This window comes from Tympanuchus pallidicinctus, unplaced genomic scaffold (genome assembly GCF_026119805.1).
Source record: "Tympanuchus pallidicinctus isolate F22 unplaced genomic scaffold, pur_lepc_1.0 scaffold6, whole genome shotgun sequence".
In the NCBI taxonomy this organism is placed as follows: domain Eukaryota; kingdom Metazoa; phylum Chordata; class Aves; order Galliformes; family Phasianidae; genus Tympanuchus; species Tympanuchus pallidicinctus.
The window spans coordinates 11,959,111-11,978,680 of NW_026294780.1; the positions used below are offsets into that span (position 1 = coordinate 11,959,111).

The window sequence follows — 19,570 nt, forward strand, 5'->3', positions numbered from 1 at the left end:
AGACACAATGATCTTCCTCAAGAGCTGCATGTAACTTGTAGCTAGCAGCTAATGTTTTCTGCCAAAGGCACTACAGGTAATGACAGAGTGCAGTTTGCAGGTTCTTATATTGCAACACTGGAAATGTGACCATGGAGAGAACATGCACCATTTAATGTAGGCAATGCCCTAACCAAATAGGTTTTGTCTTATCTACTTGCTATGAGTGTACGTTTCCAACACTAGAGCTGACTTTTAGTTTCATTCAGAATGTGTGAGGTAGCGCTGAGTCCTACGTTCCTGGAGAGCAATTCATTGCCAAGTTGCTTCCTCTGTGGCTTTGGGTGAGTCTGATTCTACAAGGTGCTTGGCATTGTGCAAGATCAAGGTCCCAGCCCACCGAAGCTCTTAAATGTATGATTAATTTTTAGTCCCTTTGACTAAACTGCTTAGCTGGACTCACTCCCTGGCACTTAATCTTCCTGTTCGAATTTCAACATTAGCAAAATGAGGATAATTCTTTCTTTAATATAGAAGGATATGGTGAGCATTAATTAGCTAATATATGTGGAGTGCTTTGGAGATATAAAGGCTATCTAGATGTTAATTTATGCAGATAGTGGAAGACGTAGAGGAAAATAATTGCTATCTCTCACCTGTGTGCAGTTTCAGAGCAGTGTTCATTCCCTCACCCACTGAAGAACAGAAACTCAGCACCGAGACGAGCCCACGCTTAGGAGACACTCAGAACACTCTTATCAGATTTAACACACATTTCCATTTAAGGGAATGCAATCAGCTTTGTATTTGCATTTCCCTTGCAAATGAGCTTCACTGACTCCTCACAGTGTGCTTTGCACTATCTGCTTCCCATTTTTCAGTGCTGTGATAGCACACTGTCTCAGCACTGTAGCACACTTTCATCTACCGTGTATCTATATTTAATTATGAACCTGGCAAGGAGACTCCAGTGTTGGTGACTGGCAGATTCTCACAGGTTCCTGTTTTGAGACACTGAGCTGGGGCTGCTCAAGATTTTGTTTTGGCCAAGTGCTTATCTCGGATCTAGAGATAAATAAATAAAGCACATAAAAGGAACTGTTTTATCTCACTTCACTTGAAGTTGTTAACGCAAGGTTTGTGTTAGAACAAGCACTGTAAAATGGCTTCGGTGAAGACGTCCCTGCAATTAGCTTGGAAGGTCTGTAGCAGTGGTGTTATCTCTCTGAAATGGGATCTGTTGGAATTGGAAAGACACCACTGCCACCAGATTGCTTTCCCACATGACAGAAGAAACAAAACACTGCATATCACAGAGCTGGGCGTCTCCCCTTTCCAGGCAGGGAAAAGCCAAACAGCCCAACAGTTCTGGGGGCTCCCGGGACATCTGCCCACCATTTCCAGCCCACTCTCTCTGGCTGAGCAATGGATTAAGGCCTACTGCTGAAAATGGAGAGCAAACACTAATATAGTGCTTTACAGGAAGCTCTCCCGGTTTGTGTGGGTCTAAGTATAGCAAGAAGAGACCTAAGCAGGGCTATAGAGGAGAATAAGGGCAAAAAGGCTCTGGACAAATCCCATAGAGTTCAAAATGTTGACAGACTGTTTCCAATCCAAGTAAGCCTGAAAGGGCCTAGTGCTTTTCAGCTGGGAAATGGCTTGAAAACATTTTGGCTGGTTCTGCCCACTGACCTGAGCAGCGATGAGCACTGAGGAGGGACAAAACATAGAGGAGACCATGAGGTGCGGCTCTGCATGCCACAGCTTTGCTCTTTGGTGTGGATCTGCCTATATGCCTGTGAGCAGAAGTGGCAGCTCTACCCAGTGGCTAAGATGATAAGAAAATTCATCTTAAATAGAGCTGCTACTGCCTGGAAAACACTATAGGTATGTCTGAGCTATAGCGAACAAAATCTCAGTGACAACTGCATCTGTACACATTGATTTACATTCTCTATTTCCCTAAAGAGAAAGCATCAAGCTTTATTGCTAGTGAGGCTGGCGTTGATAAAAAACAAACACTCGGGAGGAACATGAAGTTTTCATAATTTTTATCTTTGTTTACCAACTTACGTTAGATTCCAGGTTAATTTTTTCCATTCCTGAGGTGAACCGCTGCTATCTAGAGGGATGAATTACATCGCTAATGCAGCAACTGCATGAACCTTCTGACTGATACGTTGTGACTTTATGGAAATTTGCTTCTTGCCAGCAACAGGGATATCACCAGTGAGGTAATTGGAGCCCAGTTCATGGACATAACAGCCATATGTCAGGGATTACTGCTAACACCAGAATTTCACCTGTGGAAGGCTCTGCTGACTGTTTGCAAAATTAAGTTTACAGTCCCTGAGCATAGAACTATGTTCAAATATTTAATTGCAGCAGACAGAGCTTACAACATTAAAAGCATTATGTAAAAATCCATACAGTAACACCATAAGAACCTGCCAGTTAGTGTCTGCATTAGAGCAAACCAATTACGCTGTTACAATAAGCCAATCTTTTTTAGAATTTACTACTGGCTCATCAGAAGCAGAACATTTCAGAATTGATTTTTTAAAATGAAGAACCTTTCAAAAGCTCAGCTGTTGCTTTGTTTGTGTTGTGGTATCACCTATAGGCTCCTCTTGAGGTTGTTAGATATAGTACTAACAAAAAAAATTCAAATCCGGAACGACTGTATCAAAACAAAGATAAATCACAAATGAGAAGCAGTGTGCATCTCAGAGAGTTCACAGTCTCAGAGGGTGAGGCAGACACAGGAGAGAGAAAGAGAGGCAGCATGGTGAGGTGGGAATCCATGTAGCAACAGAGGAGCTGTGGCACAGAGAGATTTCATGACTTTGGCCAAGGTTATACAAGAAGCCTGAGCAGAGCTGGGAAATGAGGCCAGAGCTCCTGAGACCCTTAACCACAAAGAAATCCTTCCTATTCCACACATCTTTGCGCTCTTCTTCTCTTTTGCAGGCAGAAAAATGTTTCAACTGAACAGCTTCGGTTCCCAAAATTTCTTCTATTGTTTCTCACTCTGGGATTTTAAACCTTGGCAGCTCCCTTTTCATTTGGACTCACCCTTACATAGTCTCTGTTTTTGACAGGTTTATTTTCAGATGCTGCCTTGATAATAACAATCACCAATGAGCTTCTCAGAGCAGGGATGAGACAGTGACAATTTGCATGACTCAGTTTCCCTGCCTGAGGGAAATATCGTTATTGCATATGTAGGAAGGAACTGGGTAGTCTCCCATGACGTAGCACACAAGAGCCCTTGGTAGACATAGTCATGCCTTTGCAGTCCTATGGCTGCTGGAATCCAGTGTGAACATCATCAGGAGAAGCAATTGATACTTCGGGTGGTGGAAAAAGCACCTTCCAGTACAGGGGAACACCCCCAGCCCTGTTCAATTCTGTGGTCTCACTCAACCCTGTGAGCTGCAAGAAAGGCACAGATGAGCAGTTGGTGCCAGAGCACAGGCATCCTGTTCTTGTCACCCTATTATTGTCACCCAGTTTTTGTCACCTCATTCTGTCCAAGAAACTGAATGGGGACAGGTGAGTGAGGCTTGAATGGATCTGGTACTCTCTTGGAGGGATCTGGCACGATCACCTGATGCATGACAGCGATATGGGAGCAAGATGTCATCCTATCCAAACCATCTTTCAGAGGGCTTCTCAGCTTAGCTAAGCACTTTGAAGAGAGTAATACAGTAACATAGTTACAGAGATTCTGCTATCAAAGCTGCCTTGCACCACTGAGACCTACCAGCTGGTAATGTAGAGAGTTTTAGCATGGTACATAGAGCAATCCTTGCCTTGTGGAAATGCATATGCATGCATGTATAATAGATACTGCTAAGGAGCAAAGCAAAGCCTTGCAAGTATACCAGACAGGTAGCTAACGCTGGTTCCCAAGCCATCCAGGTGGTGCGGTCATGTTGCAACATTCACTTTGGGGATAATTAAAGGCACCAGACATTCAGGCAACTTGCAAGTGACTGCAGAGTAAGACTTCGGCATTCATGTTACTCATCTATCCTAAATACTGAGGGTAGTGAAGGATCAGTTCAACTAGAAAAGCAATGTCTTCCCAAGTGGGAAAAAAAAAATGTATTTTGAATAGATAAAATGCAGGAGCAGAAACGTTATTTTTAGGTCAGTTAACAACTTAAAATCATGCCGAGGAGGGAAGCAGGAAAATGAGCTTACTCCTGACTGCCACATTAGCAAACCCCTGCGATGAGTGTTGTGTGCAGGTTTGTTACTTACTGTTGTTATTTGCTGTGTAGATACTGAGGAATGTCACAGCAAGGACACTAGCTGATCCAGGACAGAAAACCAGTGGAAACAAGGACCACAGAGTGAGAACAGTGCTTGCCTTGAGCATCTTTTGGAATTCATCTCCTGCCAGTGGCATTCAGTGACATCTTGGCCACCAGTAAGTACTTCTGCACTGGAAAGTTGCTTCATGGGAAGGCATTAAACAAAGTCAGCCAGAAAGAAAAATACAATTTCTTTGGAGTGTAATGTTCCTTTGTCTCATCATAGTGTAGACGTGTTGTTACACAGTTGTCTGTGTTTAGTAAACACCGTGACTTAGATCTCACTTTGTCAGTAACCCTTGTTACCCTTGCCAGAAAGCTGAACTCAGGGGAACCTCAAGCCATCAGAAGTCCTTGCACAAAACAACCATCAGCAAGGAGAGGAAGGGACCACAAACATGACTTGGACAAGGTGGTTTATGCCCCGTCAGCACATGTTCGCAGCTTTGCAATCGAACTGTAATTCTAGCAAAATCTTACACTTTGGATGTTCGATGGCAGCCCCAGGAGACAGTGGCATACAGTGCTATTGGCACTACTGACATTTTGACTGAAAGGTAAGAAGTTGACTTGCTAGGTCATGGCTGTAGAATGACGTCATGAGATAGGCAAGCTGAAGGCACAGGGTATGTGTGCACTTGGACTGAATCAACAGCTCTAGCCCAGCAGTTTCAGGGTGCTGCCTAACTTTCAGAACTGCTCTTCTTCTATGAGCTATATGCAACTTCTCAAACATCTGTTCGGCATAGAAGGGATTATTTTGAGACCAAATTTCAAGCTTCAAAACCCAGGATGTGTCTACACAAACAGGTGTGGATGAGTGCCTTCACTTTGCATATTCTGAAATGCAGGTGGAAGAGAAGCACACCTGCCTGCACCCAGCTGGGTGACATGTTCTTAGATGATGTTCAAACCATTGCCTTTTGCCTTTCCCCTCCAAAGAAGATTAAGAGAACCACACAGTGAATCTTAGGGAAGTGGTTTGTTCACTTTACTTACTCTTCCACCCTTTTTAACCTCAAAAATAGAAAAGCCTTTTTTTTTTCCTAAAGCCTTCCCCAACTCAAAATTCATTTTCAGATCAGTTTTCATGCCTTGAAGAGAACATAGCTGCAGCTGTTATGTGTGCAAAAATAGGAAGTTATCTGGTCATTTTTTTTGGCAGCCTTAACTTTTTTGTTGTGAATCGGAGTAAATACCGAGACAGCTGGTGCACCACAGGAATCTGTGGCTGACAAAACTTCAGTGTAAGAAGCCTTATTAAGTGGTACACGTGGCAGTCCTGATCTAGAGGGTGGTTGGAGCATAGCAGCAGGCTCAGCTGGAGCATCAGCCTCCGATCAATGGTAATAGAGCAGCCCTTTCTTCACTTGTTATTGTACTGTATCACATGAGTAATGTAGCTGGGGCACCATGAAAGGGCTGTTTGGTTTCTTTTGTCAGATAAATTTTCAGGGAAATTATGGTCATTTTCAATTAGATAGATATGAGCGCTGTATCATACACTAACTAGTCTTATCCTATCCTTCAAGCCAATAAATTTCATGTGAATGCTTAAAAGGCGAGACAGCTTCTATTAACAAACTTGAGTGCCAGGAAAAGATGGTTAAAGGCAGAAAAACATTGTGATTGAGAGCAGTGCAATAGATGGTGCTTTCTAACAGCTTGCAGTTTTACAACTGCCCGCGCTGTGAGGTCTTTAGTTCAGACTGCCCACACACATGAAAGACTACAAAGCATGATCTGGCTCAGACAAACAGGTATGATGAGAAAAGGTGAAAATCCCAAGGGCAACGTGATTTTGCTGCAGGGTTGCTTTTACTTTGCTCTCTGAAAGAAAGACAGAGTAGTGAAAAGCAGTTCTGCTATTTGTGATCTCCTGCAGGACAAACAACCCAATGCACACAGGCTGGTTTCTCCTGCTTTGCTTAACCCTGTGCAGGTGGCAGCCTCTTAAGCATGAAAAGCTCAGCTTAGAAGTGACTGCTTGGCTTGAACAAGAGAAGCAGGATGGAATTCAGGGAGAATAATTTCTTACCTTAGAGTCAGCCTGCTTTTTGTTCTGAGTACCTCAGAGTACACCAGGTTATGCCACCTTCTCTGTGAGCCATTGCTACAACAAATCAAATGGATTCTCCTTGAACTGAAATATTGCTCAGCCTAGACAAAATCCAAACCATTTACACTGCCTCTTTCTGAGCTGGATAGTTTGGTACATTCCCAATATGAAAAAAAAAAAAAAAAAAAAAGACCATATAAAATCAGTCAGATTTCATTACAAACAGCATTTTTAATTTAGGGAAATTAGACTATATTTGAAAACTTTCCATATTAATATAACCATCTTCATGCCAAATTCATAAATGTGTAAGAGCAGTGACTTAGAAATAAATTATTCTATTCAGCAAGAGTGTAGCCTACTGTGCTTCCAATTAGTAAAGGCAGAAAAAATGCAGGAACCTTGTGAGAAGTGAGAACCTAACAAAACTGTGACCAGAGAAATGCTTGCATAGAGCTGAAGCAAAGTCTGCAGCCATGAACTGAGCAGACAACAGTTCTGGGGCTGCCACATGGCACCAGCTGCACCCTTACCCTGCTAATGCAGCCACAGCAGTGCCTTTAAGGGATTAAACCAGCAAATTAATCTACGTGCTTCCAAGCTCAGATGGCATTTTAGAGTACCTCTACAAGGTTGCTTTCAACCCAAACTTATAGATATTGGATGACATAGCCTGTCACATTAAATGTGTCTCAGGATGTTCTGTCCACAGTATGACCCAAAGCATTTTCTTCAGAGGCTGATATGTTTCAACTCGACACCGTGGCGCAAAGTGCCATGCTTGATTGAATAACTTGTCTCCACTATTAAAATGCAAAAAAGAACTTAGACAAGCGTTTAGAAGCTTTGCCATTAAATAGTTTTCTTGTCAATTGATCTACCTTGTGCGGGGAAGACAACTACTAGATCCATCAATTGCTGGTGAAAAACTGGGAGCAGGTCTTAATCAGTTAAGAAGGGAAGCGCTGCCTGACAGCTCCCTTTGGGATCAGGCTCATTTGGGGCCTGACTACTCAGCAGGATTAGCAACTTCAAGCACCGGAAAGTTGACCTTAAACAAAGGTGAGCTCACATCTGCAAAATGTCAGTGGAACAGCACCGTGAGATGGAGCTGCGTGAACCTCTCCTCTCCCCCGCTGAGAGCTGCAAGAACATTCTTTTTTTTCTTCCCCCCCCCCCCCAAAGCTTTTAAGCAGCTTAATTGTTTCCTAAACCTGTCTTTTCTCTTTTGGCTGATGTTTTGTAGTCACGCATTTCATGTGCCTCATGCTGTCCTGCTTGAGTTTTGTGGTTGCTGTGCTTGGGCAGAGCAGAGATTGTATTATTTCTGGGCTGCAATGGCATGCCTTTATCTCACCATGGTGAAAGGACTGCTCAGAAATGCCCATACAAAACCTCACGTCTTGGGAAATCTTTCACCCATTTTATGTATAAGGGTCTTTAAAACTTCTACTCACTCCTCACAGCTCTCTACCAAAAATCTGGCTTCTTCATGCAATTAGGTTTGTGCATGTGCGTACAGAAAGCACCTGGAAACAGCCAAAACTGAGCACACTCCTGTCCCACGTGAACTACTCATGGCAAAAATGCTGCCATCCCTGTAACTGTGCACAGCCATACGAATCTGCTCCACTTTTATTCCATGAAAATAGAGCAACGCTCCCCCCCCCTCCCTGAGCTCTGCCCCAAGTGCTTTCAACATACCATGAAATTAATTACTATGCTTAAAGGCAATGTGGCAGTCAGTCAGATGCTGTCCTTCAGGTAAAAACAGACTCAAGCAGTAGGTCCGGGTGAACCTCATGAGGTTCAATAAATTCACGTGTAGGGTCTTGCACCCGGGCCATGGTAGTTCAAGCTGGGGGATGTAAAGATGGAGCACAGCCCTTCCAAAAAGGACTTGGGAGTACTGGGGGTTGGACTCGATGATCTCTGGAGGTCCCTTCCAACCCCTACAATTCTGTGATTCTGTGATTCTGTGATTCTGTAAGCTGGATGTGAGCCAGCAATGTGCTCTTGAAGTCCAGAAAGCCAACTGTATCCTAGGCTGCATCAAAAGAAGCATGGCCAGCAGGGCGAGAGAGGTGATCCTGCACCTCTATTCTGTGCTGGTGAGGCCTCACCTGGAGTACTGCATCCAAATGTGGAATCCTCAGTACCTGTTGAACCTGTGAACCTGTTGGAGTGCATTCAGAGGAGGGCCACAAAAATGATCCATGGGATGGAGCATCTTTCTTTTGAGGACAGGCTGAGAGAGCTGGGGCTGTACAGCCTGGAGAAGAGAAAGTTCCAGGGAGACTTGAGAACAGCCTCTCATTATCTAAAGAGGGACTAGCAAAATGATAGAACACTGGAACAGGCTGCCCAGAGAGGTTGTAGAGTCTCCTTTTATGGAGATATTCAAGACCTGTCTGGATGCTTAGCTTTGTGACCTGCTGGATGGAACCTGCTTTAGAAGGGGGCTGGACTCAAAGATCTCAAGAGATCCCTTCCAACCTCTGCAATTCTGTGATTCTGTGATTTTGACTGGATATAAAGAAGAATTTTTTTATGGTAAGGGTGGTGAGGCACTGGCACAGGTTACCTTGAGAGGTGGTGGATGCCCCATCCCTGGAGACACCCAAGATCAGACTGGACAGAGCTCTGAGCAACCTGATCCAGCTGTAGGTGCCCCTGTTCATTGCAGGAGAGTTCAGACAGATGGCACTTAAAGATACCTTCCAAGTCAAAGGATTCTATGGTTCTGTGAAAGTCCATGCTATGTGGGAACATAACAAAATGTAAAAAATGAACATGTTGCCACTTTTCAAAGGTAAAAAGATATGTGAAAATTCTGGTGAAGACTCAGAGATGCAAAGGATTGATAAATCTTTGCATATGTACCGATATATATATAAATATTTGTCACCCTCACAATCGGTATGAGTTTCATTTAAGTGGAACTGAGTCATCCAAGTATTTATTTCAATTACAGCTGGGTGGATTCAGGCCATAAAATTTACATGTCCAGTTTTATTTTTCTAATGTTCTGCTGGGATCCATTCTGCAGAATAATAAAAGTTGCAGGAAACAGTATTCACTGTGGGTGTGCTCCAGTAATCTGAAAATCTGATGCCTGTAAATATAAGCAGAGAGATGGGAAAACAAATTGTCGCTCTACCAAATTGAAATTCAGTTGTACCCCAGTTAATGAAAGTGTCATCCCTGGTACCAAGGGCTGTGCCTGACTGCCAGCAATACTACAGAGCAGAGTAGAGAGAAGTTGAGTGTAGCTGAGAAATCGAGTTGCTACTCTGTGGAGGGAGTCTCTGTTGGCTGTCCCACTGCCTTTTTATGAACTAATGAGGAAGGTGTGACCTTGGGGATGCAGGGGCTGCAGGCAGTGGGCAGCCCTCAGCCCAGTCCCAAGGCAGCAGTCTCTGGGCATTTGCAACAGAGGACCCTGGAGGAGGCTCAGACACAAAACAGAAATGTTCCTGCTCCCCGTTCAGTGTGAAATAATTGCCTGAATGCATGCAAGGGAATCCTCTCCTCGGAGCAGCTTCGGGGATATGACAGAAGGCCTGCTCCACTTCTGCCAAAGATAAAGCAATTTATCCTCCTTTCTGCTATTTCTTGCAGGAGAAAGCCCTGATTTTTTTCCAAGACATGACAGCGGTGCATATTAGGATGCGATGAGGAAAGAAATTGGCTGAGGGTTTTTTTTTGGGCCACCGCAGGGCTTTTTCTAGCAGAGGAGCCGTGTCAGCAATTTCGGTGACTTTATCCCCGCTCTGCCTAGGCTGATGCTGCTCGCACAGCACACCCGGCTCTGCTGGCAGGAACCTGCCCTCGTGTTTGGGATGAGCTGCAGGCACATTGCATAAGCTGCCTGCCCCATTTTCTTGGCACTTTGGTGTCAGACTCACTGCTCTCTTCCCCTTGCGAAAGTTCTGTGGTTGGGTCGGCATTTTAACACCATGTATATATACCTGCACTGGTGCTTAGGTATGAGCAAACATATGGAAATATGGATTTGTAGATGTGTATACACACATACTGGACAGATTTTAGATATCAAACGGTGTATGATCATATAGCAACGTCTGTGTATCTATATGATAGATTATCTACGTACTGTAATTTTTATTATGACGAGCTTCACTGAAAATACTTCCTCCTTTCCCCCATTCTAATTTTTATGTATTGTTCCTTCCCTTCCTTTCCCATTTCTCCTTTTTTAAATGTATCGTCTAAATAAATAGAGACTGCAATTGCCTTGGAACCAATTATTCAGTGATATATGCCAAAGGATGATATAAATCTTTTGAATGTTTGCATGTAATGGGAAAGCACCTGAACATGTACATTGTGTCTCTCACCAGCAGTGTTCATCTCACGTCTCTGCAGTTTAACACAAGGACATCACTGCGCTTACATGATATCTTATGAAGGCACAATACGTAAACGTATATGCAGTTGAAAACAATGACGAAAATAACATAAATATTTCTTATCGTACTTAAATACCTCAGCTCAAGCATGTTTTTTGCATGGGTACGCGTGTTTTATTCCTGTATGTATCAACGAGCCTTCCTGTAAGTGCATGTGTGTGGGAGTAAGGGATGTGATTATGTATTTGCATACCATTCCACATGAATGTAGACTGAAACTGAAAACACGGAGGGAATTATACAATCTATTTTTAAAGCCCGCATTACTGCAAATGTTGCTTCATCAAGCTTTTATCATAGCTGATTAATTATGTAGAATGAACGATGATGAGTTCTCTTCTTATCTTTTGTCTCTGCACCGTAGAAAAAACTTGAGCCAGGTTGCTCTGGGACACTTGCAGGCAGGTGCTCAGGCAGACAGTGCAGTAAGTACCGCAGAGTTATTTTTTATCCTCTGGACATCCTGCAGATACCAGTAACTCTCCTCATGCATGAGATTATTGATCTCTATGGCAGTAAGAAAAGATGAAAAGGTCAATTTTAAAAATGAGAACAGTAGGGACCACTTGTTATGACAACAGCTAATGTCGGAAATTTGTGCCCTCGCCCTTAGAGAAGGTCTTAGTTATATTAACAATATTGATTTACTGTGAGAAGATGATGTTTTCCTATCTTTTCATCTTCATACTGCCTCTATCCAGGGCTCCCAGCACAAAGCTGCTATTAGTTTTCATAGCTACCAAACCCCTAATTTTCTTCTTTTCCAACATGTGAGCCACTTGCATCAGGCCACCTGCAGCACGGATACCTCGGCAGGCACAGAAAGCATCAGCAGTACTGATAGAGTAGGGTGCAATCAGATAAGGAAAGCGGCTAGCGGGGTATGTGGCTTTTTTTAACAGGGGAAGTAAAGAATAGGTATGGTGGTCATGTGGTAGAAAGGCAAGAGCCTGGCTGGAGGAAAAGGAGTCTGAGAAATCCCACGGCTTACAACCTTAGAGCTTGGGAATACTGGGTCCAGAGGGCACCTCACCCCAGAGGGACATCTTTGGCATGACACCTACAGCTTATATTTGCAATACTGCAAATATAAGGCATTGCTTAGCTGTGGGCACAGCTGCATCATGATTATTCAGACAATAAACAGCACCAGTGCTGCCAGCCATTTTAACTTCAACGTGACCTTCATAATAGTTCTTAAAAACCTCATTATTAGAGTTGTCCTGACACACAAAAATTCCTTCCTTCCTTCCTTCCTCCCTTCCTCCCTTCTCTCTTTCCCTCCCTCCCTCCATCCTTCTCTCCCTCCCTCCTTCCCTCCCTCCCTCTTCAATCCCTCTCTCCCTCTCTTCCTCCTTCCATCCCTTTCTTCCTTCCTGTCTCCTCCTTTTTCTCTTTCCTTCTTTTCTCCCTCTTCTTATCTCTCTTTCTCACCCCAGTGCTGTGAAAAGCATAAAAGGATGGTCTGCATTCTCAGAGGACCCAATTACAAATAAAAGCTAACTTCCATGCTTCCTTGACCTCCAGTGCACCCTTTTTAAACAGTATCACATAGTTGTATACCGAAAAGCTGATCTAGAGTTCCTGGTGTTTTTGGGTTTGATGCAGCTGAAATTCTTTCAAAGATGTCAGCCTTGTGTTATTTCTGTCCAATGGAAGGGAATTAGGTATGTGAGAGTACTAGGGCAGTTTGATGCTTTTACTCACAGTGAGTCAAATTCAAATAGCCAAAACAAAAAATATCTTTACAGGAGACAGCAACTGATAGCCAGAGGTTTTAGATTAGATGTTTAGTACAGGAAGAAAGAGGTGTGGAATCAAATTGGAAAGCTATTAATAAAACTAGTGACCACTGTGCAATGGAGCACTTGAATGATCAAACGCATATGAGTTTATAAGAAAGTTGGAGAACTCTAAAAGAAACCTCATTTGCAGCATATCTATCTGCAGTCCTTCTGATAGAGAAAACAAAATGGAGACAGAAACTGCCTGTGTGCTTTAGAAAGACTGCCTGTCAGACTCGATTAAAGTCCACAGGAAAATACAAAAACAGCAAGAAAACAGAATGAGTTAAGGATAGCCAAAGGGGCACCAGATAAAATGAGCACTGTACCAAAGAGGAAACAGACCTCTTTCTAAAAAGGGATGGGAAATAAATTGTTACAAAATAAGAATAATGCCAAACTGTTTTCAAACTTCTTTGTTTGTAGAAAGAAAAATGAAGATGGAGTGCTGGCAATTAAGAAGTATTGATAACATTTTAGGTGTTGATGAAAAAGCGTGCAAAAAAAATATTTGTTAAATTAACTGCCCTGACTAAATTCATCCATAATATTGAAGGAAATTTTATTAAATTGCCTATTATTTCTTATGTCTCAGAGAAAAGGGAAAGTACACTAAGATGGGGAAGGTCCAGCTTGCCAGTTTAATCAGGGAGGCGTGATGTAGGTATTGAATGTCCCATTATAACCAGCAGCAATGTAAGATTTCACTCATCTCTCACATACAGACATGGCCTCATGGCCCCACATAGATGCATGCCGAGGACTAAGGGATGTGCCACAGGAACTACAGGGAACCCACGTCTATCTGGAGCACAGAGCTGGAGGCCAGACAGGGTGGGACCTGTCTCAAGTATCTCAAAGTGCTCCAAGTATCTCCAATTAACCAACTGAGCTGAGAGCCTGGAGCAGAAGCTACGTCCAAGCAGAGTTCCAAATGTGCGTCTTCACATCAGCTAGATGTTAAAGTTCCTACTGTATTCCCTCAGCGGACAAACAAATCAGTACACTTACTGACAGATAAAAATCATGTCTAAAATGATGTCAGCCAGTTTTTATTTGGGCATGGTGAAATCACCTTTTCAGAGACAACAGTTAGAAACACCACACGGCCACAAATGATGAGCTTGTAAGAAAGCCCTACATAAAGCCCAATGGGTTGTTCCCATTAAGTCTGCCACATTGCTCCTATCCTCTGTGTCCTGCACTGGGGTTTGCTAGGGAGAGGTGGTTCTATTTAAAAGCCAAATCCACATCGTTATCTAAATGCTGTATCACAAATACCATGGCACAGTAGGCCTAGCCTGTGACCTCCTCTATTTGCTGCCTTCTTGGTGTGAAACAAATCACAGCTCCTTCCATTCTGGGGCTGTGTGGAGCAGGGTGACATGAGCAAGGCCTTATCGTACTTTGGGAGAGAGATGGCTGGTGGACACACAGGATGCTCTATCAGAGGGGAAGCAGAGAAAAGCCTCCTTCAACAGCTTTGAACCACAACTCTATCAGCAGCTCTTCACTTCTGCTGAGGTGTGAGGTAAATAAAATGCCAACGAGAGGGGGAGGATTCCTCTGAGAGAGATGTGAGTGCCACTGGAAGATGGTCAGTGTGAAGAGATGAAAGTGAACATCTGAGCTGGAGTTCCATGAGGATGACATCTGTGAAATTACAGGAGGGAATTTGGAAAAACCTGCTTCTTGTGTATGGAGGGAGCAATAGCACACTGTAAGGCAGGAGATCTCTCGCAGGTAATAATTGTACCCCTGTGGTGGTACAACTGTGGTGAGATGTTCACACTGTAGTTTAACATGAGTCACAGCTCTGGCAGATGCACCCTGTGTGCACCTTGATTATGACATTATTTTCATCTGTCCCTGTAATGCAAGTTTATGTAAGGTGTCTGCAAAGAATGTGGTAAATTCTAACTTAATGCTCGAGAAATGTGATAGTTACTTTTTTTTTTTTTCTTTTCTTTTCTTTTTTTCTTTTTGGCATTAGCAAATAAATAAAATTCTGAAGTACTCCTTTATGGTCAGCATGACTTAAATTTCAAGTGTTTCTACAATACAGTGCAGCACTTTTCAATGCGACTTGGGAATTCAAGTGGTTATCTTATAACCAGCACAGACTGGGGTCAGGAATGTGACCGTCCACTATGAATAGTTCCCACTTACAGCTTCAGTACATATATTTTTAGAACTACTTATTTTTGGCTTAATGCAGCTAGTGGTGGAGTAACTGCATTTTCTTCTTCTCTTGTGCCCACTTTCCTTTTAAAAAGTATGGACTGCCGACTACTCGCAGTGTGATAAAATGCATTTGACATTTCTCTTGTTTGCACTTAAAGGTGAGGAAAGAGTGAGTTTGGTATCTATGTATCTGTATATTTGCATGACTTTTATTATCTGAATATTCAATGACAGAATCTGCACAAGCAAACGAGGGACACAACTATACAAACCTATTGAAAAAAATGGGCCATGTGTGGGTGTGTGCATCTAAATATTTTAGAAGCTGAACAATCACCCTGGAGAATTTTAGGTTAGAGATAGACAAATTATACGTCCATCTGAATCTTCATGTAAGCAAAGTCTTAGAGATGAACAGTCATAAAACCAGTCTGTTGCCGTTCTCCGAGGCAGTGAATGTGCTGGTACCCTGTGCATGCTTCCTGAAGTGCTGTGCTCAATGGGGCTTCCTGCTTTTGCAGCTGTGGAAAAAAAAAGAAAAAAAAAAGAAAAGCAGCCATAAGGTCAGTCTGGGCTGAGATTCTAACTAAAAATATTGTTAATGATCTATTTAAGTGCTGCAGTACAACAAATGTTAACAGTGGCATCACCGCTGAAAGAGCTACATCTACAGATTTGCCTCGGGGAGGCTTCACTGACAAAACTGAGGCACCAAGGGGTTTTCTGGTGCCCAAGACTGGGGCTTTCAAAGCTGCAGTTTTTCACTTAGGCATCTACATTCAAAGTTACAAAAAATAAAAATCCTTCTGAAACTGGAGATTTTTCTTTATCTATGATGTTACAGTTAAAGTAACCAAGAGACAACACCATGAAATGGGCCACCAAAGGCTAGTAGTAAGAGGTTCTACCACAGACAGATCGTGTGGACTCAGGCACTTTCTGTGACTGAGCTTAAAGCACATCGCTTGCTTTCCAGACAGCAGCCTGGCCTCACATTCTTGAGACCTCTTGGTGAGATGGTGAGATGACTAATATTTAAGTGCTAGATGCTGCACTTTGGCCACAGCAACCCCAGGCAATGCTACAGGCTTGGGGCAGAGTGGCTGGAAGACTGTGTAGAGGAAATAGACTGGGGGTTTTGGTCACTGCTTGGCTGAACATAAGCCAGCAGTGTGCCCAGGTGGCCAAGAAGGCCAATGGCATCCTGGCTTGTATCTCGCTCTACACCAACCTGAAGGGAGCTTGTGGCAAGGTAGGGATCAACCTCTTCTCCCACATAAGTAGTGATAGGACTAGAAGGAATGGCATGAAGTTGTGCCAGGGGAGGTTTGGGTTGGATATTAGGAAAATTTTTTTCTCCAGTAGAGTGGGCATGTGGTGGAACAGGCTGCAAAGGGAGGTGGTGGAGTCATAATCTCTGGAGGTGTTCAAGAAATGTTTAGATGTTGGACTAAGGGACATGGTTTAGTGGAAAAAAAAATGGTGATAGGTTGATGGTTGGATTGGGTGATCTTGGAGGTCTTTTCCAACCTTGTCAATGCTATGATTTTGTGATTACCTTCTGGCTTCCTTGCTGTAGTTAGTCCTACCATGAGGCTAGTCTTCCATATCCACTTAAGCTACTGCCAGCATTGGAACACTCCTTTTTAATTAATGGGTGAGTTGATGATCTCATATGTTTATCTACAGGCAGTTTTGTTACTTTTCAGTAAGTGCAGGCCTGAAGTGATGCAAAGTCACTGCATCTAATGGCTGTGTCTGTTTGTCTTCTCCAATGGCAGGCTGGGCTGTGGCGTGGGGAAGGAGAGGGATGTGCTCAGCTGTGCTGTGGGCAACACGCATGGCTAACAGCAACTCCTGGAGCCAGGTCTGGCAAAACCCTCTGAAAGACAAACAATCAAATAGCAGCTTTTTGCATGACACACCTACAAGAGAGCATCATTTATTCCAGAGATGTTGGCAGATTATCACAGTGATTCTTACTGGATTTCTGTCAAAAATTACACATTTCTTTTTTTCGTTAACAATGGAGATTTTTCAGTGTTGTCTATGAACTTGAAGAAGCATCCCAGGAACATCTTTCCCTTTCAGTTCCTGCTCATTTTTATTGGGATGGAAAGGAGAAGAGAGGAGAGGAGAGGGAAGGGGAGGGGAGGGGAGGGGAGGGAAGGGGAGGGGAGGGGAGAGGGCAAACGTCTCTCCACCTTGTATTTTCCAATGGTGGTGTCTGAGCTGGTATATATCAAGCCCAGAAGTACAGCAGACTGGTCTCAGTATAGAGCATAGAAGCTGAAACATGCTTATAGAAATCTCTGAACTAGAAACTATGAACTTCCTTGTTTTGTTTTCTTTTGGGATTGTTAAGTAGTTTGCCTTGTGCATTACAGTGCCATTGAATCAGGCAGTTCTCTCTCTGGTTCAGCCCCATGCAGAGTTGTTGGTGCAACCAGACAAAACAGCAAATGGCCCAGCCTAGTTGATCCTGAGAAGCTATCCATGCCTATAAAGGTCTGCAGGAAAGTTGAATCCTCCTAGAACATCAAACCACAGTAGAATTGGCCTTACAGCACTCCTAACATCATTACTATGCAACTTTTCTGGCTAGAAAGTCTCCAAACCACTGAGGCTGGGAAACAATAGGGGAGAAGCAAACAAGCCCAAGCTGTGTTATCTACCCTCAGTGGTCCCTATGGGCAGCACCTGTGCAGTGCCCCTTCTCCATGTCTCCCCACCCTGCTGATCCCAGAGCTGCTGAGCAGTGTCCGTGAGGCTGTCCCTGCTTCTGTGCGTGGGAGGAATGTTCTCTGACCAGAGAAGATGCCTTCATGCACAGATTTCGGAAAGCATGTTTTCTTCATCAGTAAACAAACTATGAGTCATTGGCAGTCACATGGGAGAAGATGAGATTACAAAGAATGTATAAGCAAATAAATTAGCTCCCTTTAGTCATGGCAACAACTCAGCGTTTCCACCCAAATGTTTTATTCCAACTCATCTTTCTTGCTTTATTGTTGTAACACTGTCGTCCTTCTACTTTGGGAAATTCTAATAGAGTTTGTTCAGAAATTTTTCAAAATGCAGTTCTTGTGTAAGACCACATTTGGAGACCTGGTCTTTATTTTTTGACACGTGCTAGGGGACAGCTGTGGGGAAGGAACAGAGCGGTGACCGTCTCTTCCCTGATGATGCTGCAGTTGTTGGTGTGACATTTGCCATTCAACATGGGAAAGTAGCTCTTAGCCTATGGATGTCACTGCTCAACCCCCACCCCAAATGTGGATGTGTGAATCTCTATCTGTAGGAGTAGCTTTTGAGGTTTGCTGATCCCCATCCTCAAGCACAGATGTTGGAATACTGCAGTCCCATGAACCATGCCTCTCTGGGGACATCCCTATTTAAAAACACAGTTCTGTTCCAATCTGTTTCCATTACATCTGCATTTTAGACTAGTTGATGCAAAGTGCTGTTTTCCACAGACCTTGCAAACACAGAAATCTTGTGGGAGAGCTGGGTGTCTCTCCTTGTTTGAAGCTCTGTTCTCTCAAAGGTGATGTCCTGATAATAGGTAGCAAATAGTCTAAAAATAACGTAAGGTCTTGAATAAATTCATTATTTATTAAAATGCTATAGCATCAGGCTATGTCAAAAATACTCACTGATGTATGGAAAGTTGGAAATTTTTGGAATCACTTTCTGATTTAAATATCTTTTAATACAGTCCTCATCTACAGGCTGGCACAAGTGGATGGTACATTTTTCACTAAAGTGGGAAAAAGAGTTCAGAGGCCATTTTAGAGAAATGAATCATTCAAATATTACTTTTATTCATACATTTTCCCAAAGTTATTTTCCCATCAATTTTGTCCCTCCTTATACGAGATCCAAGAAATTTAGGTAGATGGTATATCCACCTTTTCTAGCACACCCTCCAATGTTTTCAGTAGAAGTAATGCCTCGTTATAGATTAATAATAATAATAATAATAATAATAAAGTTACTACAACTGCTTTTGTATCTGAATGATGTTGTTGCATATACCTCTTCTAACTGTGGAACTCAATGCTAATCCAAGCCATCCAAGCAATGGTATATTCTTGGTAGAGGAGACTGAAGAAGAATGTGAGCAGCCAACAACTGTAATATAAATTGGCACAGGCTGCCCAGGGAGGTGCAGTCACTGTCCCTGGAGGTGCTCAAAACCATGTGGATGTGGCACTGAGGGATGTGGTCAGAGGGCATGGTGGAAGTGGGCTGATGGTTGAAATAGATAATGTGAGAGGTCTTTTCCAACTGCAGTGATTCTGTGATTCTATGAAGTCTCATCACACTGTAAGTGAATCAATTATTTTGTTTTTCAAGTCACTTTCACCTTTTGTTCCACTGTTTATCACTTATTTCCAATGGCAACATTTTATTAATTTTATTTAAGCAAATATTGTTTTCAGTCATTGAGAAGAGATAATGTGAGGGAAGGAGAGAGAGAACCGCAGCATGGAAGGAGCTTTAGCCCCTGTGACCATCGTCAGCCAGTGCAGCGATTGCTAACATGGCAGGTAATGGGCCTGCAGCTGTCTCTTCCCTGCCATTTGGACAAAGAGCCTTCTTTTTCCTGTTCTTGTGAAGATCTCCAGGCTGCAATAAATTAAAACTACCCTGCTAAACTCTCAAGGCTCTCCAAACTGGGAGACATTGTTAGTAAAGGTTTAAACTGGGGACATAACAGATTATTCATGCAGGAAACTTAAAAGGCTTTGGGATTTGTTCCAGTATGGTAGATAACTTTTTCATTATCAGCGGTAGCAATAATCA

The 19,570-nt window shown here is 43.0% G+C and overlaps 1 long non-coding RNA gene across 2 annotated transcripts in view; it reads left to right on the top strand.

The window, feature by feature from the left end:
- Window positions 1–19,570, top strand: part of LOC128092187 (uncharacterized) — a 47,302-nt gene that overhangs the window by 18,216 nt on the left and 9,516 nt on the right. Inside the window, exon 3 of one of the 2 annotated variants that reach the window (XR_008211674.1) lies at window positions 4,269–5,769. The exons of the other annotated variant lie outside the window; for it this stretch is intronic. This is a non-coding gene — a long non-coding RNA (uncharacterized LOC128092187). Of the gene's footprint in view, window positions 1–4,268; window positions 5,770–19,570 lie in introns of those variants that run through there. 2 annotated transcript variants of the gene reach the window in all.